Source organism: Arachis ipaensis, chromosome B3 (assembly GCF_059453495.1).
Source record: "Arachis ipaensis isolate K30076 ecotype BB chromosome B3, ASM5945349v1, whole genome shotgun sequence".
NCBI classification, from domain to species: domain Eukaryota; kingdom Viridiplantae; phylum Streptophyta; class Magnoliopsida; order Fabales; family Fabaceae; genus Arachis; species Arachis ipaensis.
In genome coordinates this window covers 114590772-114615553 of record NC_142438.1, presented here as the reverse complement: position 1 = coordinate 114615553, position 24782 = coordinate 114590772, and the positions used below count along the sequence as shown (strand labels likewise).

At 37.4% G+C, this 24782-nt stretch overlaps 1 non-coding gene across 1 annotated transcript; it reads left to right on the top strand.

Annotated features, from left to right (window-relative positions):
* Positions 1–18781: 18781 nt before the first annotated feature.
* Positions 18782–18889, top strand: LOC148572115 (small nucleolar RNA R71). Its single transcript, XR_015908011.1, has one exon. It is a non-coding gene; the product is annotated as a small nucleolar RNA R71 (small nucleolar RNA).
* Positions 18890–24782: the final 5893 nt, after the last annotated feature.

Here is a 24782-nt window from a genome sequence, read left to right as displayed (position 1 = left end):
AACCATAATATTCTATTCTTATGTGTTTTCCTCTCTATGATTGTAATCTATATTTTGTTCCACTCTATATGTCCATTGTTTAGTGTATTTACATGCTTGCATATGATTGAGGACATCATTTGATTTTAGCTCACTTATCCTAAATAGCCTACCCTTTCAATCACCTTTGTTTGCCACTTTGAGCCTTTTAATTCCCTTTTGTTCTATATTTTACCACATCACTAGCCTTAAGCGGAAAAACAAGTAATTACCTGATTTGAATCTTTAGTCAGCTTAAGATAGTGTGTTAACTAAGTGTAGGGAAACTGTGGGAGCTTGGGTTGATGAAAGTGTATAGTGTTTCATTGACAAAATATTGGGAATTTGGGTACCTACTCATGTGAGATCAGAAAAATAAAAAAAATCCATGTGTATTGATAAGTTATGTTTACTTTTATATTTTTAATACAAAAATAAATAAATAAATAAATAAATAAATGAATAAATAAATAAATAAATAAGTAAGTAAGTAAATAAATAAGGGGACAAAATTACCCTAATGCTAAGTTTAATAAAAGATCAATGCATAGGTGGTGAAGTTAAAAAAAAATTTGGTACATGAGTATGTAATGCAAAGGTGGGGGTTTTGGGTAGCTAGGCATGATTTTAGAGTTATATAGAGTGTGTGTGTGTGTTAGGTGAAAGCTTAGGTTAATCAAAGATTCATATTATCACTCACCTGACCATACATATATCCTCACCATTACCTTAGCCCCATTACAACCTTGAAAAGACCTCATGATGTCTACATTGGTATACTAAATATTTGTTGATTGGTTAGGTAAAGAACAAAGTTTAGAAAGCATGACTCGAGAAGACTAGAGTGGATTGCCCTATACACTTGAGTGATTAGAGTGCATATACATTACCTGTGAGGGTTCAATGCTTGATTCTATGTTCCCTGCTTTCATGAGCTATCTTCTTACAAGTTTACTTGTCTTTTACTGTATGATTTGAATTAGTGAAATCCGATTTATGTTTGTCTTGGAAAATTTATTTGCTTTTAACCAAGTAGACAGAATCATCTTAGTATATAGTTTCATTCATATATAGGTTGCATTTCATAAGTCTTACTTTCCCCTATTCATTATTTCTATCTCCTTGAGCTTAGCATGAGGACATGCTAATGTTTAAGTGTAGGGACATTGATAAACCACTATTTTATGGTTTATCTTGTGCTTATTTGAGTGGCTTTTATCAAGTCTTTGCACACTTATTCATACAATTTGCATGATATTACAATTCCTTCCTAGTTTTGTTCTATGATTGAAAACTTGCTTCCTAAGCCTTTAAATTGTATGTTTTTAATCCCTCTTTATACCATTCGATGCCGTGATCTGTGCGTTAAGTGTTTTTAGGCTTTACAGGGCAGGAATGGCTTAGAGGATGGAGAGGAAGCTTGCAAAAATGGAAGGAACACAAGAAATAAAGGAGACAACCAGCGAGCATCGATGCGCACGCATGGTTCATGCGTGCATGCGATTTGGAGATCTGCACAGCGACGCATGCGTGTACCTGACGCGTACGCGTGACACGCGAAGATGATTAACGACGCGTACGCGTGACTGACGCGTACGCATGACATGCGCGACTTACAGAAATTGCAGAAAATGCTGGGGGCGATTTTGGGCTGAGTTTGGACCCATTTTTCGGTCCAGAAACACAGACTAGAGCCAGGGGACAAGCAGAGACTCAACACACATTCTCATTCGCATAGTTTTAGTTTTAGTTTTGAATCTGAGAGAGAAATTACTACTTCCTTTAGGTTTTCTTTACATTCATAGAATTCTAGTTTTATGCTTTTGCTTTGGATATTGAGAAGAGTCATTACCTCCGTTGAAGTTTCTATTATTCTAGTTTGCTTTCTTATTCCTTTACTCTTTTGGTTACTTATTAACCCTGTTCAGATAAGTATGTTGCATTTTGGTATTTATTAATGCTAAGAATTATTTTTACCTTTAATTAATTTTCAGTTCCTATTTTATTTAATTTATCATGTCTCCTTCTTATATTTCTGTGAGCGTTATATTTATGTCAATGGAGTAGACTCCCAACTTGACTTGGGGGTTGATTAAAAGGAGACCCTTGAGTTGGAATGCTCAAGTGATTAGTTAAATTGGAAGTTGTTATCTAATTCTCTATTTACTAACGCTAATCTTTCCCAAGGGAGAGGAGGATTAGGACCTGCGAATAAGAGTTAGTTCAATCACTTGAATTTCCTTTATTTAGTAAGGGTTAACTAAGTGAAAATAACAACCTTTTGATACTACACTTGAGAAAATCCAACAAGGATAGAACTTCCAATTAATCATTCCCCCGGTCAAGGCTTTATATTCTGAATACATAAATCTCTTTTAATTTGCATTGCTTTAATTCTCAATCTTTTATTTTTCTGTTCTTCAACTCTTAAAATTTCTTGGAAAATTCCTGACTAATAAAATAGCACTCTTTTGTCAACTCGTTGGGAGACAACCTGGGATTTCTACTCCCAGTATTTTTATTCTGAATTTTTGACGACCCTTCTAAATTGATGAGCAGATTTTTGTTGGTTAAGAACTGTACGTGCAAAGTATTTCTTATATTAATTTCTTACCCGGCCAATTTTTGCCACATCACTGTCCCATAGCCTTCACCAACCGATCCTCCGTGCGATCCTATCGTCACAGCCTTCCAAACCTCCTCAATCCCAGTAGAAATCACAAGTATTTATAATACAAGGAAATCACAAGTAGAAGCATATAAAGTAAATAATTCGAATAGAAATTAGGCATGTTATACAAATAGACAAGCCATTACAAGTTGTCAAAGCATACAAACAGATAGAAAATGCATATGATGAATGCCTGCCCTATTGGCTGTGATATCACATTGTCGGTTCAACTGCCAACCCGACACATCTCCATGGAGACGTTGCCCTTCGAAATCCTCACATGGGAATCCCCAAGATATAGTGCTCGGATTACTGTCCAGGTACTTGTGCCTGCACGTTTTATCGATCCGAAGGGATGCGAGCGGGATACTCTTGCCACAGACCTCACATCCTAACGCAAGTGGGACGAACCACCGCCCTTATATCGCCGCTGCTACCTCGACAGGCGGGATCCAACTACCGTCTCATAATCTCAATATAAAACAATAGTGCAGTGGTTTTTCAAAAAACAGATTTAATACATCAGTGATTCCTCATCACACATTTGAGTCCTCGACCCATCTCAACCACTGTCAATTCATATTCTTATTCCGAACTCAACAGTTCCTCAATTCTCATCTCATACATTAACCATTCATCATATAACATCAACCCATCCACAGCACGCCAGAAGCCTAGGCCTCCGTTTTCTATATTTTCCAAATAATATCATCTAAAGCCATTAAATTCTTTTCCAATGTTTTAAATGTCCAAAACTAGGCCCAAGAATCCTAAAATGGTGTTAGAGAAGCTTTCAACCTTGTTGAAAAGGTAGAATAGTTGAAAACAAAGTAAAATTTGAGAAACATAACGTGTGCGTCCGCACAGGGATGTGTGTGTACACGCTCCAGAGAGTTTTAAAACGTGTGCATACGCACAGGGGTCAAGATTTACAGAGTCTGTTCACTCGCACAACCTGTGCCAGCGCTCCCAACAGACTGGCCTTCCCAACGTGTGCGTGCGCACAGGTTGCAATTCTTCCTTAGATATGTGCGCGCACGAGCTGTGCTAGCGCTTCAAACAGAACAGATTTTCCTGCCTGTGCATGCGCACAAGTTGAAAAATTTGTAGGGTTGTATGTGCGCACAAGGCTGTGCGTGCGCGCATATCAGAAATCATAAAATTCTGCAACTTAGCAGAATTTCAGATTTTCAACACCAACTTTGAATGATCATAACTTCCTCTACAAAAACCCAAATTTTACAAACTTTATATAAAATTGAAGGGTTTTCAATAAGCTTTAATTCCAAACAAATTCCAATCAATTTTGAAAATTGAGGCAAAAGTTATGATCGAACAAAGTTCACCAAAAACCAACTTTTACCCAAATTCACAATTCCCACAATTCCTTACCATGGACATTCCAAACCATTCCAAACTCTAATTTTTACCAAATATCACCCTTTATATCACAATACACCAAACTTACCACATTTCCATTCACATTTTATTATCTTCAACATCAACACTAATATATCACATTTCTACAACCACACTACCAAATCATCAATTTCAACAACACTTATATCATCACCATGTCTTTTTAATTTACACAATCAATCATCATTATCATATTACCATCATTAATCATACTCAAACTTAACAATCATTAATTCTTCATAAATCACCACATACCATCATTTAACAATTCAACAACCATCTAATTTCCAAACCTATCCTATGGGTCACTAGCCTAAGTGTCCATGAATATTATATACTACATAGAGAAAATCAAAACCATACCTTGGCCGATTCTCTATATGAACCCAAAACTCCAATTTAGCACAATCAAGTTCCCAACCACAATCCAAGCTTTCAATTCCACTTCAACAAGCACCAATATGTTCCAATAGCTCCCAAAGTCACAATAATCAAACTATATATGCATAAACCATCACAAATCAACCTAGGGTTCCATTTAAACATAAAATCACAAGGGTTTAGTGGCTCTTATCTTTTTCAACATATTATATAGCAACAATCCAATGCTAAGCAAGGATTAGAGCAAACCTAAACATCCAAAATCACAAAAACTCATTTAACCCAAAGCCCTAATTACCCAAAAGTTTGAGGAGAATAACTGAAGGGATTTTGAGCTTGACTTACCAGTTTCTTATATGAGATTTGTAGAGCTCTTCACAAGGAACGCGTAGTCGCTAACGGCACCCAAATCGGAGCACCGTAGCTCAAGATATCGCAAAGAGAAGAGAGGTGTGAATAGTGTTCTCTTCTTCCTCTCCTTCCCTCTTTCAAATCTGAAGTGTGTGTGTGTTTAATGGTGTTGTGGCTGGTTTGGTTCACTAAATGAACCTTTTATATGTTGGTCTTGGGCCGAACTTGGGCCTGGTCCAACCCGTTAGCGTTTTTAGCCCGTTTGGCCCAACTTTGGGCCAAACCTTTAAAATTAACGCCCGATTTTCTATTTCTACTATTTTTCTAAGGTTTTTGACTGTTCTCACTTTTTTTCATGTGGTACTGGGCAAACTTGAACCGGTTCAACCGGTTCAACTATCGGTTTGCAGTTTTTCACGGTTTTTTGTAGAAAGCACATTTTCTAACTTAGAAAGACCCACTAAGTCCAAAAATCACCTTTAAATCCTCAAATTCTCATTCTAACTTTCGGAACCTACTTTGGGCAATATTATCACTTAATTAACCGGTTAATTAGTTACGGTTTTTACAACATATAATCCTATTAGCTTTGGATAATAAGGTTTTTTGTGGCGTTAAACTGGTTTTCTAAACTTTACCCTCTGATTTGAATTGAGTGACTACGAGAGTGGCGTTTGATGAGGATTAGGGGAGATTAAATCACTAAGAGATTAGGGTTTAATCACTTTTGGTTTGCCATAGAGTGAATCATTCATTGTTAGAATAGTTGGTAAGACGTTTTAATCCGAAAAGATAAACATCTGCAAGACCATAACCGATTTCTCATCATTGTTTTACACCAAACCCTTTAATTGCTTTTTTTTTATTTTCTTGTTCACTTGTTTATGCATTTTACACCTACAAACAACCTTTATTGTTTGCTTGACTAAGTCCAACAGGATAACCATTGCTTGCTCAATCCAACAATCCTTGTGGGATCGACCCTCACTCACCTAAGGTATTACTTAGATGACCCAGTGCACTTGCCGGTTAAGTTATGCGAGTTCTAATTTTGCGCACCAACCGCCATCATTAAAGGTGCGGTTTATGTTTTATTTAAGTATCGTGTGGTATGATGAGAATTCCTAAGTTAGACGCTCCTAGGATTAAGTTTGAATTATGTAGTTGGATGGTTTTGATACGTATAGATGATATGTTGTGGTCATTAATGATTTGGAAGACGGAATGTGTGATTTTTCATAGTTGGTGTATTGTTAAAAGTAATATTTTGAATGATGTTTACATGTTTATAAATTTTGTATTGAATTGGTGAATTTCGGTCGTAGACCGTGAATTTAGGCCGAAGGCTAGAAAAAGGTAAGAAAGATAAGTAATAATTGGATTGTGTGATGATGTAAGTGATTGAAGGGAAATTTGATAATGAATAAGTGGAAAGTAGGAATGATTGCTAGGAAATCAGAAATTTAAGATTGAGATGTAAAATTGATGGAATTTGAGTTGAATTATGTAATTGGGGTAGGTTTGGATTTAGTTGAGTTTAAAGATGTGAAATGGGTTAGCTTGTGGTAAAATTGATGAGTGGAAATGGATTTGGCTTGTGAACAATTGGAAGGATTGGAAAATGTGTGTTTTTGGTAAAAACAGATTTTTGACCAATTTCGGCAGGCTGTAACTTGGCCCTCGAAGTTGAAAAACTTTCAAGATTGGTTTTTTATGAAAATTTATTTATCGATATTTCCAACGGTTCAAAAATGGTTAAAAGATAAATTTTGTAACAAAAGATATGAAGGTTTGAAAAACTGGGTTTAAAAATTGATTTTTTACACTTAACAGCTTTTTGGCAATTCTGCAACACTCGCGTATGCAGAGGGCCACACGACGTGGACACTGGACTCTGTCCAGAGGTCCCGCATATGCGAAAGGAAGCCTGCGTATGAGGCCGTGTTAAAAAATTTCCACTCACGTGCGAATGTAAGTACGCGGCACAAGTCAAAGCCCCTATTTTTGATACTTGCGTACGCAAGCAGGGCCTGCGTACGCGACTCCCCAGATTTTAACCCATGCGTACGCACGCCACATGCATGCGTGCGTACAACCCCCCAGAATTTGAAAAAGTATTTTTTTATCCCTTTTAACCCTTCTTTCAGCCTTTTAAACCTTTATAAAGTCCGATAAGGGTATATAGCCAACGTAATTAAGGATGGAAGAGTTAGAGACCAAATCTAAAGAGTTAAATTAGTGAAATGAAGAAGAATGAATAAGATATAAGGTGGTGTGATGAGGATGAATGTGATGATGAATAATGATTGATTCTGATGATGAATGAGTTTAATTAAAGTTGATTAGGAATTGGGATAAGATTGTAAATGAGATTGATAATGAGAGATGGGCAAATTGTGAAGTGATAAATGATAAGGGATAATGTGATGATGAATGGTTAATGATTGTGATATAGAGAGATGAGGATGAATGAATTTGATGAAGATATGAAGGGAGTGACTATTATGTTAAGAGATAAGGAATGCTTGATTATGATTGAAATATGAAGAGAATGATTTTGGAAATGATTTATTTACTGTGGAGTGATTCCACGTGCCACAGTAGAGTGATTCTACGTGACTATGATTGCCATGGAGTGACTCAATGTGCGGCAGTGGAGTGATTCCACTTGCCGCAGTGGAGTGATTCCGTTTGCCTTTACTTGCAGTTGAGTGATTTTACTTGCCACAGTAGAGTGATTCTACTTGCATATGATTGCCGTGGAGTGATTCCATATGCCACAGCAGAGTGATTTCATTTACCTTTACTTGTAGTGGAGTGATTTCATTTGCCGCAGTAGAGTGATTATTCTTGCCTATGATTTCTGTGGAGTGATTCCATGTGTCACAGTGGAGTGATTCCGCTTTCCAGATAAACCTATCTGGGTAGATGCAGTGGAGTGATTCTGCTTGCTCCGAACATGTTGGGTTTGGCTGTATAACCGACAAATGATATCATTGGCTATAGTATAGACATACATCATTTGCATATGTCTGATTTGTTTATGTTCACTTATTCGTATGAGTTGCCCTATTTGAATATGTTACATGTCTAAATGCTACTTGTCTTACTTGCCTTGCTTGTCTTGTGTATTACTTGTCTTTCTTGCTTGTGTTTGTACAACTGAGAGGTCCTTCATGCTGATGTCAGTTGACGCTAAGGGATGTCCTTGTTGGTAACAAAATGATGAAATGATTGATTAACAATGATGAATATTGACTGAGATAAATTGAGCTCCCTGGGTAGACGCAGTGAAGTGATTTTACTTACTCCAGGTGGAGATATGAGATGATTGATATGGAATCACTGAGTCAAATTAGTTAGTGCTGGTTCTATTCTAAATTGAAAGTTGGAAAGTTTGGAGATATGAGAGGAAGATTAAAATGCTTAGTGAGTTCTTATTATAGTGCATTGTATTTATTTGGCACTTTTACTGTATTGAAAATCCATGGGTCGGGGGTTCTTATTGTGTATATATATCTTGTTTTTCAGATACAGGTCCAGGTACTCAGCAGTGAGCTATGTTTCATCTGAGAGATGGCGAAGATCCTTATATTTCTGTTTTATATTGTTTAGATTCTCTCCGCTTTTGTTTTAAAAACTTATGTTATGTATCTAATCCTTTTAAAACTTGCTTATAGATGCCTTTATGTATCTTTTGGGAGAGATAGGGGATATTGTTGTCAAACTGTATTTTATACTATATTTATTTAATATTGAGCCTTCACGAATACGAACTAAAGTTTTATTTCAAAAAATGATAAGTCTGTGCTTTAACAATTTAATCACAAATATATATTCACATAGCATTAAATACATAGACTTATTTCAAGATCCCCAAAAACAAATCCTACCCCTCTAAAAACTATAAACAATAAACAATGAGGGGAAAGTAGATTCTAACAACTCAACTCGTGAACATTATCTTCTATGCTCCTATAGCTTCACAGTAACCTTCGCACCTGTAGATGATAGGGGTGGAAATAAGGGGTAAGAAATGGAAAGTTCTTAGTAGGGTTGGGGTTAGCAGTTAAGTTCATTTTATATATACTTGGTTAGCAATAACAGTCAACAAGGTACCATCTAATTCAACAATTAAAGAACATATAATTCAAACAGTCATTTAGCACTCCCACAATCATAGAAAATACACTCACAAACAAATATGCGCAAACAAGTATGATGCATGTCTATCCCTAGTGCAGGTAATGAGCTCATTTGTCGGTTTCGACGTACACCCGACGCAATCCAACTCGCAAGTCGGATAAGGCATTCCAGCGACATAACCTCTGCAAGTTTCTACTTCTTGTAGTCGTTGATTCTCCAGCTGAAGTATGTCGAACATGACCTCTGCAAGTAATAATTATAGGCGTTGATTCTCCAGCTGAAGCATGTAATCCATGTTCTTGGAAGCCATTCCATATTTACGGGCATCCCCGCACAGTCATTCACATACAAAGCCCACGAGTTAACATTTTCATATCGGCACCATAACTATTTATTTTCCGTCACCCTCTCGTGACCTTTCAAACATTCTCATATTCTGTGGCAGACAATCTTTTAAAGCTTTTTCTTTATCTTTGCCCTCTGCTCTTCTATGGTAGAGATCCCTTTTAGTTTCTTTTATTCTTTTATTTCTTTTATTCTCTATTTTTTATTGAATTATATTTCGACTTACTCAGCAACCTTTGTCTGAGTTTGACTTCCAGTTTCATAACCTTTGTAAGCAATATCTATCTTATAGATGTGACTTTCTTGAGCCGATGTATGCAGACATAGCCTCTGTAAGTAACCTCTGTCTTGTAGGTGCGGCCATCCCCTGGATTGGCCGATGTATCTCTGGAAAGCAAATCTCGGTGGACTCACCACCATATCTCTGCTTATCTCCTTTTCTTTTTGTTCTTTCTTTCTTTTCTTTCTTATCATTCTATAATATAAATTATCTTTGCACTATTCTTTCGCCTTTCCATAAGTGTCTTATGGAAGGAGAATAAAAAATTCTTAATTTAGATTTTTCTTTCTAAAACTTTTATGACAGTTTTCTGCTTATCCTTTTAGTATATCATAAATAAAATAATGTCTTTACTAGATAATATTCTTAATAAAATAATAACAATAATAAAAATAAGATCATTTAAATGGTAAATAAATAATATTTATATTTTTTTCTTAAAAACTTAGCTTTGTAAAGCTTTTATTCCTAAACTCTTATTATCTACGTTTTAAACCCGAAACTTTTAAATACCTCATTTTTAAGCCAACATTTTTATAAAATTATATTTGAAACCTCACTTGTCTCAATATTTAGAAAAGTAATCCTGAAATTTTATAAAATATCCATTTCACCCTTGTACTTTATTTATTACCCCAAAATACCCAAAAACTTATATAATTACAAATTGTACCTTGATTTTTATATAAAAATACAATGTTACCTTCCAAAGATAAAGTTCAAATACTAATCTTTCCCTTATACTAAAATCGAAACCCTTATCCTTTTTCTTTCAAGATATTACTGGTATTTTAATCCATTTTTTAGTTTTTCGGTTACTGATTCACCGTAACTTTTAATTTAATCTCTTGGCCATCAAACTTACTAATTTTTTACTTGATTATCAATGATATTCCAACCCAAAAATTCCCAAAATAGTTCGGTTTCATCTGGTCTCATCACAGTCAAGCCATGAACTTCACAAATACATCAATATATTGCAAAAATTCAACATAACTCAATCAAACTCAATCAATAATAAATCACAACATCAAATCACTTATTCAACACATATTTAATCATTAAGAATTTACCAAAATTCTACTTCTGTACGAAATCAAAACAATGAAAACTCTGAAGAAACTTTCTGACCGAGCTGCTAAAGAGGAAAACATTAGAAATCGTCTATGCCTCCTAGAACTCCAATTGGTCAAACTCAAGGAAAAGGAGAACTACGTCACCGTCAACTTTCACCGAATAAAAGTGACACCAACACGTAGAAGAGAAAGATACGGACACTATTACCGGATTAAATTTTTTTATTGGAGTTACGGATTTTAAGAAATCAAACGCCGAAGATTGGAGGCTCATGGGGTTACAGTCTTTTTCTTTCTCTCGGCTTCCATTCTTTTCTTTTTCTCAAAGGTTCGGTTCCAAGAGAAAAAAAGATGAAATAGTAATGATAATTAGAAAGGTGGGTTATGTGTCACAATATTTATCAAAAAAATGGATATATATACATATGTGTCATCGTTATGTTAATGCATGGGTATATATTTACATTATCAATCTTTCTTTTTCTTCTACTATGGTTCGGTCATGCAAGTAGTGATCCTAAGTAAAGCGTGATGATTAGGGAGTAAATCCCCATAGTAGTCCCTGAAATTCGTGTGATTACCTAATGTAGTCCTCAAGATTCTGATTTCCCCACTGTAGTCCTCCAGATAGAGCTCCGAGTACTCATAATGGTCCCTGGACATATTTCTTGTGATGAGTCATCACTGGAGCGCTTACGTGGCGTCGTTTTGCCACACCGTAGCTGAGCTGGCTCATTTCCCACTATACCCACATTGGTCCCTCGCAGTTGGTGTTATTGTACAAAGCCCCACTCCTGCACGCTTCGCTCTCCTTCTTCGTCGCAAGTCTCAATTCTCTTCCTCTATGCTCTCCAAACCTACATCCACTCTGATGCCCAACCCTCCACCTCCAACGGCCTTCGTGATGCCATTCGCCGCCTTAGCAGCACTCCCGAAGGCCCTGCTCCCGACCTCAAAAAGCGCCCCAAGAGTAAGGACAAGCTCAATTTCGACGAGAAGAATGCCCAGATCTTCAGGCTCAGGCTCGACCATGCTCACCTCCATTTTGCTGGTCTTGATGGGTTCTGGAAGGTTCTCCTTGCTGCATTCATGGGATTCCTTTCATTGGTGTTGTTTCTTCCTACTGCTAGAATTGCACGTTCCTTTTGGCTTGGAACTGATCAGATTCGTTGCAATTTGGCCATGATCACTTGTGGATAGTTTGGTCGCACCATCCTTTATGCAAACCAACTGTTTGTTATATTTACTGCTTTGATTTGGATTAAGTCTTTAGCTGAGATTTTCATGGATAGTTTAGGGAATCCTTTCTTTAACCATAGCATATTGTTGGCAGCTGTACACCTTATGGCTTTGGGTTCAGTTGCATGAAGCTGTTCCTGGAAAAAGATACAACAGATATGTGGAGCTTGCTCAAGCAGTATTTGGTGAGTTTATTTGATATAGTTTATTTATTATATCACATTGTTATGTAAAGTTGCATAATTAACAATGCAAGAATTTTTTACATATAATTGATCCTAAAAAACTATGATGGGTACTCAAACCAAGTTAATTGAAGATCCATACACATATAACAGTCCTAAAACTATCATTGCATGATTTGAAAAGGTTTCAACCTTGCTTTTTCAGGTGAAAGATTGGGGGTGTGGCTTGCTCTCTTTCCAACTGTTTATTTATCAGTAGGAATTACAACTGCATTGATCCTTATAGGAGGGAAAACCATAAAACTCTTCTTCCAAATAGTTTGTGGTCCAACGTGTACCTAAAATCCTTTAACCATAGTGGAGTAGTACCTGGTTTTTACTTCTCTATCTATTGTGCTGTCTCAGCTTCCAAATCTCAATTCAATTGCAGGGCTCTCACTCATAGGTGCTGTGACAGCAATTACTTACTCCACCATGGTTTGGGTTCTATTTGTGAGCCAACAAAGGCCACCCTCCATCTCTTATGAACCTTTGTCATCGTCATCATCTTCTACATCTTTGTTTCTTGCCTTGAATGCTCTTGGAATCGTAGCATTTTCTTTCAGAGGCCACAATTTGGCACTAGAGATTCAGGCACTAGAGACCCGGCTCGAGTGCCAATGTGAAAAGGTGCCAAGGTTGCTTATTTCTTCATTGCATTGTGCCTCTTTCCTTTAGCTTAGTTAATGAATTATGATTGATTCTTTAGGTAACTACAGAATATCAAATATAAGTGAGTTGTTTGTAGCTGTTTATCAAAATTTGGAGATTTAGGGTAAAATATAGTGGGAGGGACTAATATGGGTATAAATTGGAAATGAGCTAGCTCAATTAGCCGTTGGAGTCATCCAGCATGACAAAACGACGCCATGTAAGCGCTCCGGTGATGACTCATTGGTGCAAGAAATAGTGATCATCAACAATGGCGCCAAAGACTTGGTGCTCTCAAACGTGAATCACACTTTGTCACAACTTCGCACAACTAACCAGCAAGTGCACTGGGTCGTCCAAGTAATAAACCTTACGTGAGTAAGGGTCGATCCCACAGAGATTGTCGGCCTAAAGCAAGCTATGGTCACCTTGTAAATCTCAGTCAGGCGGATTCAAATGGTTATGGTAAATTGATAATAAAAATGTAAATAAAATATAAACTAGGATAGAGATACTTATGTAATTCATTGGTGAGAATTTCAGATAAGCATATAGAGATGCTTTCATTCCTCCTGAACCTCTGCTTTTCTGCTGTCTTCATCCAATCATTCCTACTCCCTTCCATGGCAAGCTGTATGTTGGGCATCACCGTTGACAATGGCTACATCCCGTCCTCTCTGTGAAAATGGTCCAATGCGCTATCATTGCATGGCTAATCATCTGTCGGTTCTTGATCATACTGGAATACGATTTACTATCCTTTTGCATCTGTCACTACACCCAGTACTCGCGAGTTTGAAGCTCGTCACAGCCATCCCTTCCCAGATCCTACTCGGAATACCATAGACAAGGTTTAGACTTTCTGGATCTCAGGAATGGCAATCCATGGGTTCTAACTTATACCATGAAGACTCTAATATCTAGGACTCGGTCCCCTGTATTAGATATCTAAGAGATACTCATTCTATCTCTCTTCATGTAGAACGAAAGTGGTTGTCAAGCATGCGTTCATAGGTGAGAATGGTGATGAGCGTCACATAATCATCACATTTATCATGTTCTTGGGTGCGAATGAATATCTTAGAATAGGAATAAGCTTGAATTGAATAGAAAAACAATAGTACTTTGCATTAACTCATGAGGAACAACAAAGCTCCACACCTTAATCTATGGTGTGTAGAAACTCTACCGTTGAAAATACATAAGAACAAGGTCCAGGCATGGCCGAATGGCCAGCCCCCTGAACATGATCAAAGGATCAAAAGATGATCCGAAGATGTAAATACAATAGTAAAAAGTCCTATGTATACTAAACTAGTTACTAGGGTTTACAGAAATGAGTAAATGATGCAGAAATCCACTTCTGGGGCCCACTTGGTGTGTGCTTGGGATGAGCATTGAGCTTTACACGTGTAGAGGATTTTTTTGGAGTTGAACGCCAGTTTGTAACCTGTTTCTGGCGTTTAACTCCACTTTGCAACCTGTTTCTGGCGTTTAACTCCAGAATGCAACATGGAATTGGCGTTGAACGCCAGTTTGCATCATCTAAACTCGGGCAAAGTATGAACTATTATATATTTCTGGAAAGCCCTGGATGTCTACTTTCCAACGCGATTGAGAGCATGTCATTTGGAGTTCTGTACCTCCAGAAAATCCACTTTGAGTGCAGAGAGGTCAGAATCCAACAGCATCTGCAGTCCTTCTTCAACCTCTGAATCTGATTTTTGCTCAAGTCCCTCAATTTCAGCCAGAAAATACCTGAAATCACAGAAAAACATACAAACTCATAGTAAAGTCCAAAAATGTGATTTTTATTTAAAAACTAATAAAATTATACTAAAAACTAATTAAATCATACTAAAAACTATGTAAAAACAATGCCAAAAAGCGTATAAATTATCCGCTCATCACAACACCAAACTTAAATTGTTGCTTGTCCCCAAGCAACTGAAAATCAAATAGGATAAAAAGAAGAGAATATACTATAAATTCCAAAATATCAATGAAACTTAGCTCCAATCAGATGAGCGGAACTAGTAGCTTTTTTGCCTCTTGAATAGTTTTGGCATCTCACTTTATCCATTGAAGTTCAGAATGATTGGCATCTATAGGAACTTAGAATTTAAATAGTTTTATTGATTCTCCTAGTTCAGTATGTTGATTCTTGAACACAGCTACTTTATGAGTCTTGGCCGTGGCCCTAAGCACTTTGTTTTCCAATATTACCTCCGGATACATAAATGCCACAGACACATAACTGGATAAACCTTTTCAGATTGTGACTCAGCTTTGCTAAAGTCCCCAATTAGAGGTGTCCAGGGTTCTTAAGCACACTCTTTTTTTTTTTTGCTTTAGACCTTGACTTTAACCGCTCAGTCTCAAGTTTTCACTTGACACCTTCACGCCACAAGCACATGGTTAGGGACAGCTTGGTTTAGCCGCTTAGGCCAGGATTTTATTCCTTTAGGCCCTCCTATCCACTGATGATCAAAGCCTTGGATCCTTTTTATTACCCTTGCCTTTTGGTTTTAAGGGCTATTGGCTTTTTGCTCTTGCCTTTTGGTTTAAAGAGCTTTTGGCTTTTTCTGCTTGCTTTTTCTTTTTTTTTTCTTTTTTTTTGCCATTTTTCTTTTCTCTTTTTCTTTCTGCAAGATTTTGTATTCACTGCTTTTTCTTGCTTCAAGAATCAATTTTATGATTTTTCAGATTATCAAATAACATTTCTCCTTTTTCATCATTCTTTCAAGAGCCAACATATTTAACATTCATAAACCACAATATCAAAAGACATATGCACTGTTCAAGCATTCATTCAGAAAACAAAAAGTATTGTCACCACATCAAAATAATTAAACTAGTTTCAAGGATGAATTTGAAACCCTGTACTTCTTGTTCTTTGTAATTAAAACAGTTTTCATTTAAGAGAGGTGATAGATTCATAGGACATTCATAACTTTAAGGCATAGACACTTAAATACTAATGATCATGTAATAAGACACAAACATAAACATAAAGCATAGTAAATGAAAAATCGGAAAATAAGAACAAGGAGATTAAGGAACAGGTCCACCTTAGTGAGGATGGCGTCTTCCTCTTCTTGAGGAACCAATGGTGCTCATGAGCTCCTCTATGTCTCTTTCTTGTCTTTGTTTCTCCTCTCTTATAGCTCTTTGATCTTCTCTAATCTCATGGAGAATGATGGAGTGCTCTTGGTGTTCCACCCTTAGTTGTCCCATGTTGGAGCTTAATTCTCCTAGGGAAGTGTTGATTTGCTCCCAATAGTTCTGTGGAGGAAAGTGCATCCCCTGAGGCATCTCAGGGATTTCATGGTGAGTAATTTCCCATGCTCTTGTTGAGGTCTATGAGTGGGCTCTCTTATTTGTTCCATCCTTTTCTTAGTGATGAGCTTTTGAGATGCATCTCTCCATCTCCCATGACTCAGAGATGGAAGCTTTTGCCTTCCTTTTCCTCTTTCTAGAGGTTTCTCTGGCCTTAGATGTCATAAATGGTTATGGAAAAACAACTTTTACCACACCAAACTTAGAAGGTTTGCTCGTCCTCGAGCAAAAGAAGAGAAGAGGGAGTAGAAGAAGAAGAAAATAGATGAGATGGAGAGGTGTGCGTGGTTCGGCCAAGGGGGGTTTTAGGTGGTTATGATGTGTGAAAAGGAAGGAGTGATGGTTTGAATTTGAGTGGGTGGGTGTAGACGGGTTGTATGATGGTTTTGGAGGTGATTGGTGAAGGGTATTTGGTGAAGAGAGGTATGAAAAGGTGTGAAGAGGAGAGAAGAAGAGGTGGGGTAGGTGGAGATCTTGTAGGGATCCTGTAGGGTCCACAGATCCAGTGGGGTCAAGGACTTAACATCCCTGCTCCAATCAGGCGTGTAAAACGCCCTTAGTATGCAATACTGGCGTTTAACGCCAGACTGCTGCCTATTTTTGGCGTTAAACGCCCAAATGTAGCCTGTTTCTGGCGTTTAACGCCAGGTTGATGCTTGTTTCTGGTGTTAAACGCCAGCTTGGTGCTTATTTCTGGCGTTAAACGCCAGACAGATGCTTGTTTCTGGCGTTTAAACGCCAGAATGCTCTTCCTCCAGGGTGTGCTATTTTTAATGCTGTTTTTCATTATGTTTTTAATTTTTCAGTAGTTTTTATGACTCCACATGATCATCAACCTAAAAATAAAATAGCAATGGAAAATAAATAAATATAATTAAATAACATTGGGTTGCCTCCCAACAAGCGCTTCTTTAAAGTCAATAGCTTGACAGTGAGCTCTCATGGAGCCTCACAGATGTTCAGAGCATTGTTGGGACCTCCCAACACCAAACTTAGAGTTTGAATGTGGGGGTTCAACACCAAACTTAGAGTTTGGTTGTGGCCTCCCAACACCAAACTTAGAGTTTGACTGTGGGGGCTTTGGTTGACTCTACAGTGAGAGAAGCTTTTCATGCTTCCTCTCCATGGTTACAGAAGGAGATTCTTGAGTTTTAAACACAAGGTAGTCCTCATTCAGTTGAAGGACCAACTCTCCTCTGTCCACATCAATCACAACTCTTGCTGTGGCTAGGAAGGGTCTTCCAAGGATGATAGATTCATCCTCATCCTTCTCAGTATCTAAGATTTTGAAATCAGCAGGGATGTAAAGGCCTTTAACCTTTACTAACACGTCCTCTACTAGTTCATAAGCCTATTTTCTTGAGTTGTCTTCCATCTCTAATTAGAATTTGGTAGCTTGCACCTCAAAGATCCCAAGTTTCTCCATTACAAAGAGTGGCATTAAGTTTATTCCTGACCCCAGGTCACATAGAGCCTTCTCAAAGGTCATGGTGCCTATGTTACAGGGAATTAGGAATTTACCAGGATCTTATTTCTTTTGAGGTAATGCCTGCCTATCCAATGCATTCAGTTCATTGGTGAGCAAGGGAGGTTCATCTTCCCAAGTCTCATTACCAAATAATTTGGCATTCAGCTTCATGATTGCACTAAGGTACTTAGCAACTTACTCTTCAGTAATGTCTTCATCCTCTTCAGAAGAAGAATACTCGTCAGAGCTCATGAAGGGCAGAAGGAGGTTCAATGGAATCTCTATAGTCTTTAGATGAGCCTCAGATTCCTTTGGTTTCTCAAAGGGAAACTCCTTATTGGTCACTGAACGTCCCAAGAGGTCTTCCTCACTAGGATTCACGTCCTCCTCCTCCCTTGTAGGTTCGGCCATGATGGTCAAATCAATGGCCTTGCACTCTCTCTTTGGATTTTCTTCTGTATTGCTTGGGAGAGTACTAGGAGGAGTTTCAGTGATCCTTTTACTCAGCTGGCCCACTTGTGCCTCCAAATTTCTAATGGAGGACCTTGTTTTATTCATGAAACTTAAAGTGGCCTTAGATAGATTAGAGACTATATTTGTTAAGCTAGATGGATTCTGCTCAGAATTCTCTGTCTGTTGCTGAGTGGATGATGGAAAAGGCTTGCTATTGCTAAACCTGTTTCTTCCACCATTATTAAAGCCTTGTTGAGGCTTTTGTTGATACTTCCATGAGAAATTTGGATGATTTCTCCATGAGGGATTATAGGTGTCCCCATAGGGTTCACCCAAGTAATTCACCTTTGCTATTGCAGGGTTCTCCGGATCATAAGCTTCTTCTTCAGAAGATGCCTCTATAGTACTGTTGGATGATTCCTTCAATCCATTCGGACTCTAAGAGATCATATTGACTTGCTGAGTCAATATTTTGTTCTGAGCCAATATGACATTCAGAGTATCAATTTCAAGAACTCCCTTCCTCTAAGGCGTCCCATTACTCACAGAATTCCTTTCAGAAGTGTACATGAACTGGTTATTTGCAACTATGTCAATGAGTTCCTGAGCTTCTGCAGGCGTTTTCTTTAGGTGAATGGATCCACCTGTAGAATGGTCCAATGACATTTTAGATAATTCAGACAGACCATCATAGAATATATCCATGATGGTCCATTCTGAAAGCATGTCAGAAGGACACTTTTTGGTCAGTTTCTTGTATGTCTCCCAAGCTTCATAGAGGGATTCACCTTCTTTCTGTCTGAAGGTTTAAACATCCACTCTAAGCTTACTAAGCTTTTGAGGAGGAAAGAACTTGGCTAAGAAAGCCATGACCAGCTTATCCCAAGAGTTCAGGCTGTCTTTAGGTTGAGAGTCCAACCATATTCTAGCTCTGTCTCTTACAGCAAACGGGAAAAGCATAAGCCTGTAGACCTTGGGATCAACCCCATTGGCCTTAACAGTATCACAGATTTACAAGAATTCAATTAAGAACTTAAAAAGGATCTTCTGATGGAAGTCCATAAAACTTGCAGTTCTGTTGCATCAGAGAAACTAATTGAGGTTTCAGCTCAAAATTGTTTGCTCCAATGGCAGGGATTGAGATGCTTCTTCCATGTAAATTGGAATTTGGTGCAGTAAAGTCACCAAGCATTTTCCTTGCATTGTTATTATTTTCGGCCATGTCTCCTTCTTTTTCGAAAATTTCTGTTAGATTTTCTACAGAGAGTTGTGCTTTAGCTTCCCTTAGCTTCCTCTTCAGAGTCCTTTCAGGTTCAGGATCAGCTTCAACAAGAATGTTCTTATCCTTGTTCCTGCTCATATGAAAAAGAAGAAAACAGAAAATAATAGGGATCCTCTTTGCCACAGTATAGAGATTCCTTTATGTGAGTAGAAGAAGAAAGAAATTCGAACACAGAAAGAGGGAGTGGGTTCGAATTTTTAAGAAAGAGAAGTGTTAGTAGATAAATAAATAATTAGAAGGAGGTGAGAGAGAAGAATTTTCGAAAATAATTGAAAAGAAAAGAAAAATATTTTTGTTTTTAATTTAAAATTAAAGTTATAATTTGAAAATTAAAAAGAAAAATGAAATTACATTAAATTAAGGTTTAAAACAATTAGTTAATTAAAAAGGAATTTTGAAAAAGAGGGAAGGGATTTTCGAAAATTAGAAAGAGAGAGTTAGTTAGGTAGTTTTGAAAAAGATATGATTGAATATAGTAAACTTTTAAAATCAAACAAAAAGTCAAGTAGTTAATTGAAAAAGATTTGAAAATCAATTTTTTGAAAAGAGGTTAGAAAAGAGGTTAGAAAAGATTTTGAAATTAATTTTGAAAAAGATGTGATTGAAATTTATTTTGAAAAAGATTTGAAAAACAAATTTAAAAAGATTTGATTTTGAAAATTAAAGTTGATTACTTGACTAACAAGAAACAAAAAGATAGGATTTTAAAATTTAAAGATTGAACCTTTCTTACTAGGCAAGTAACAAACTTAAAAATTTTTGAATCAATCACATTAATTGTTAGTAGAGATTTTGAAATTATGAAACAAAATAAGAAAAAGATTTTGAAAATCAAAATTTAAAATTTTCGAAAATATGAAAGAAAAAATGAAAAAGATTTGATTTTTGAAAAAGATTTGAAAAAAGATAGAATTTTTAAATTGAAAATTTGATTTGACTCATAAGAAATAACTAGATTTTAAAAATTTTTGAAAAAGTCAAGTCAAATATTCGAATTTTATGAGAAGAAAAGGGAAAGATATTTTTTTTATTTTTGAATTTTTAATGATAGAAGAGAAAAACATGAAAAAGACTCAATGCATGAAAGTTTTGGATCAAAATAAATGATGCATGCAAGAACACTATGAATGTCAAGATGAACACCAAGAACACTTTAAATGTCAAGATGAATACCAAGAACTTATTTTTGAAAATTTTTAAGAAAAGAAAAACATGCAAGACACCAAACTTAGAAATTTTCAATAATTAGACACTGACAAATTGAAAATGCATATGAAAAACAAGAAAAGACACAAAACAAGAAAATATGAAGATCAAACAAGAAGACTTACCAAGAACAACTTGAAGATCATGAAGAATACAATGCATGAATTTTTGAAAAATGCAAGAAAGAGATAAACATGCAATTGACACCAAACTTAAAAACTGACACAAGACTCAAACAAAAAACATCAAATTATTTTTGGTTTTATGATTTTATTAATTATTTTTTTTGAAAATTTTTTTTTTTTGAAAATAAATAAAAACAAAGAGTTAAAATTAAAATAAAATTACCTAATCTGAGCAACAAGATGAACCGTTAGTTGTCCAAACTCGAACAATCCCCGGCAACGGCGCCAAAAACTTGGTGCACGAAATTGTGATCATCAACAATGGCGCCAAAGACTTGGTGCTCTCAAACGTGAATCACACTTTGTCACAACTTCGCACAACTAACCAGCAAGTGCACTGGGTCGTCCAAGTAATAAACCTTACGTGAGTAATGGTCGATCCCACGGAGATTGTCGGCCTGAAGCAAGCTATGGTCACCTTGTAAATCTCAGTCAGGCGGATTCAAATGGTTATGGTGAATTGGTAATAAAAATATAATTAAAATATAAACTAGGATAGAGATACTTATGTAATTCATTGGTGAGAATTTCAGATAAGCATATAGAGATGCTTTCGTTCCTTCAGAACCTCTGCTTTCCTGCTGTCTTCATCCAATCATTCCTACTCCCTTCCATGGCAAGCTGTATGTTGGGCATCACTGTTGACAATGGCTACATCCCGTCCTCTCTGTGAAAATGGTCCAATGCGCTGTCACTGCATGGCTAATCATCTGTCGGTTCTCGATCGTACTGGAATAAGATTTACTATCCTTTTGCGTCTGTCACTACGCCCAGCACTCGCGAATTTGAAGCTCGTCACAGCCATCCCTTCCCATATCCTACTCGGAATACCACAGACAAGGTTTAGACTTTTCGGATCTCAGGAATGGCCATCCATGGGTTCTAACTTATACCACGAAGACTCTAATATCTCGGACTCGGTCCCCTGTATTAGATATCTAAGAGATACTCATTCTATCTCTTCTTCATGTAGAACGGAAGTGGTTGTCAGGGACGCGTTCATAGGTGAGAATGGTGATGAGCCTCACATAATCATCACATTTATCATGTTCTTGGGTGCGAATGAATATCTTAGAATAGGAATAAGCTTGAATTTAATAGAAAAGCAATAGTACTTTGCATTAACTCATGAAGAACAGCAGAGCTCCACACCTTAATCTATGGTGTGTAGAAACTCTACCGTTGAAAATACATAAGAACAAGGTCCAGGCATGACCGAATGGCCAGCCCCCTGAACATGATCAAAGGATCAAAAGATAATCCAAAAGATGATTCGAAGATGTAAATACAATAGTAAAAAGTCCTATTTATACTAAACTAGTTACTAGGGTTTACAGAAATGAGTAAATGATGCAAAAATCTACTTTTTGGGCCCACTTGGTGTGTGCTTGGGCTGAGCATTGAGCTTTACACGTGTAGAGGCTTCTCTTGGAGTTGAACGCCAGTTTGTAACCTGTTTCTGGTGTTTAACTCCACTTTGCAACCTGTTTCTGGCGTTTAACTCCAGAATGCAACATAGAATTGATGTTAAACACCAGTTTGCATCGTCTAAACACAGGCAAAGTATAGACTATTATTTATTGCTAGAAAGCCCTAGATGTCTACTTTCCAACGCAATTGAGAGCGTGCCATTTAGAGTTCTGTAGCTCCAGAAAATATACTTTGAGTGCAGAGAGGTCAAAATCTAACAGCATCTGCAGTCCTTCTTCAACCTTTGAATCTGATTTTTGCTCAAGTCCCTCGATTTCAGCCAGAAAATACCTAAAATCACAGAAAAATACACAAACTCATAGTAAAGTCCGGAAATGTGATTTTTATTTAAAAACTAATAAAATTATACTAAAAACTAACTAAATCATACTAAAAACTATGTAAAAACAATGCCAAAAAGCGTATAAATTATCCTCTCATCACTCATCACCAGAAATATGCCCAGGGACCATTTTGAGTACTCAGAACTCTATCTGGAGGACTACAGTGGGAAAATCGAGATCTTGCAGACTACATTAGGTAATCACACGAATCTCGAGGACTACTATAGGAATTTACTCGGTGATTAGGTGTCAAATATATATATATATATATATATATATAGTGTGGATTTTTGTGATTTTGAAAAACTAAAATTTCTAGTTTACTCTTTTTATTTTCAATTAAACCAAATTATCATATGCTAAAAGGGTAAACTAAACTAATTAATCCATATATTCTATATCACAACTAATAAGCTAAAAGTGCAAATTAAACTAAATGTCTAAGATATATATAAACCAAAGTGCAAAATGTAGAAATAAAGTAGAAATACAACAAAAGAAAAATGTGCAAGTATGGAGAGACAAATAAGATAAAATAAAATAAAAATACAGAAAATAAACAAAATAGGATAAAGAGAGTCTGAAAGTGGTTCACCAAAAATAAAGTTCGTCGGAGATGGCGACCTCCCCACACTTAAATAATAGCATCGTCCTCGATGCTCAATCAAGTTGGGTGTGAAGAAGTGGTATCTTCGGAAGGATGTGTTGCTGGTGTCTTTGTAGGCTCTAGTAGGGATAGTGCCTGAGGCTCTGCCTGTATCGGTGCCTGTGGGTCTGATGGCTGTGTTTGCAGAGGCTCCTCATGCTGGGACTCTGCCTGCTGAGATGCTGCCTGCTGGTGCTCTGCATGTGCCTCCTCTTCATGATCATTCGCCTCCTCCTCAGATTGCTCCGATGGTATGTCAGGCTCGGAGGGGATGTCATGGTGGCCATATCAGATCATCAACTTTAAATGCTCATAGCGTCGTTTGCTGCAACGCTCAGATCTCTCATATCGCCGCTGGTTACGGCGCTCCATCTGATCAAGCCACTCGAAGAGGCGGTGTACTAAGTGGTAGATGGGCTCTGAAGCAGGTGGAGGTGCTGTGGTGGTGGCTGGTGCAGCAGGGGCTGAAGGGGCATCAGAAGATGTGGCTGGCTTAGCTGAGATAGTGAGAAAGGGAGGTCTGTAGCCTAAAGCCTGGAACTTTCTACTGTGTGGGATAATTTTCTTGCATTCGGCGGCAGGTGGCTTCTCATCAGCAATCTCCCAAGTCACCTCAGCTCGGCGGCCCATCTGAGTAATCAAATATGGAAGGAGCAGAGTGCCTCGGACGTGGACCCTGGACATGTAGTACTGGATAAAGCGGGGAAGATATAGGTCCTTGCCCTCTATCACACACCAAATGAGGGTAATCATGGCAGCTGGCACCTCAGTCTCATGAGTGCTCGGCATCACGTAGTTACTCAGAATTTGCTACCAAAGCCGAGCCTCATCATTCAGATAGATAATATTTATTCCCTTTGGGGCCACTGTGGACTTGCCCATGACCCATGGAACAGTAGGAACAAGAGCTATAGTCTATTTCACTGCGTCCCAGTCAAACCTCATGAATCTTATATCCTCTTCAGCCTGCTGGTAACCATCTAGTTTATCTGATTTAGGTAAAAGCTGAAGGATATCTTCAATTGCTTTCTCAGTAACCAGAATATGTTTCCCTCTGAGCTGCACTGCATCCAGGGTTGTTTTAAAGTAGTTGCAATAAAATTCTCTGACCCAAGATGCATTGACCTCAGTCAAGTTCCTCTCCAGGAAGAACCAGCCTCTCTGTTTAATTTGTTCTGAGGTGTATTGTTTGAGTTCTTCTGGGATTTTGAGGGTCTTTTCTAGGTATAGGTTCCTGGAAGTTTCAAAGACCGGATACTTCAGCTCACAGTATCTGTTGACAAACTTGACTGAGTCTGTGGCAGGCACCAACTGATCAGCATTTTCCTGCGGGGTGAAATTCTTTTCCCGCCAGGAATCATCATGGAGGATATCTAAGATGGTGGTAGAGGATTCGCCTCTTTTCCTTTTTCCTGTGGTTGCTTTGCCCTTTCCTTTATTTTTGGGGTCAGACATCCTGAAAAGCAGAAGTTCCAGGATACAGTTTAAGAAACTAAAGCAGAAAAACAGGTAAGCAAATAGTATTTGAGCAATAGAAGCATAGAGGGGCAAAAGAGGAATAAAAGAGCAATATAAGCATGGAGTGAGT